Consider the following 797-nt stretch of genomic DNA (forward strand, 5'->3'; position numbering starts at 1 on the left):
GCTAGTTAATCTTGAACACTTTACTGGAAAGTGGAATAGCTTCAATGAGCATTGTGGAGTCGTCTATTTCAACAATAAACCCCCAGAATAACTTAGTGGTTAGAAAACACACCCAGGAGATTAGGTTTGAATCTCCTGAGGTTAAAATGTAATTGAACCAAAGTCTCTCCTATGCCTGGAACATACCATGGAGCTCCTGGACAAATCAATTATGTTTAGGACAATCATCTTTCACATTTTGTAGGATTAAAAAAAACATAAAAAAATAACTTCTAAACTTTTACAAGAAACTGTTCCCTTGTTGAAAGAAAGGGTCTAAGTATCTTCTTGTTGGGAGGGACTGAGGCCATGAATCCTGAGTAGAGGGATGTCTCTTATTGATGGACTCCAAGATGGCTACCTGTTGTCCCCAGATTGTTTTTGTTGTTTTTTTTTTCCCTAGAGACCACGTTTCTTAATGCTGGGGTCAGTTTTCATACAACTGTAGTTTCCGTTGTTGAACTGATGCCAAATTGAGCTCTTGTGAAGCTTCTCTGCAGTAAAACTGGAATATATAAGTGTTTCCACATTGTAGAATTGAAAAAGTTTGTTAAGGAAACAGTTTTGCCCCAGTAAGAAACAGTTTGCTAAACTTCAGTTATCTAAAATCTAAAAGGTTAGTATTTTCCTTTATTCTGAGCCGTAATTGGACCTGTCAGTTCAATAATATTATTTTTGTTGAATTACTTTCTGGACAATATCTTCAGGGAAGTGAAAGTTGTCTTTTGCTGTCTATTATAAACAAAAGTTTGTGATAC

This window comes from Alligator sinensis, unplaced genomic scaffold (genome assembly GCF_000455745.1).
Source record: "Alligator sinensis unplaced genomic scaffold, ASM45574v1 scaffold475_1, whole genome shotgun sequence".
Taxonomy (NCBI): Eukaryota; Metazoa; Chordata; order Crocodylia; family Alligatoridae; genus Alligator; species Alligator sinensis.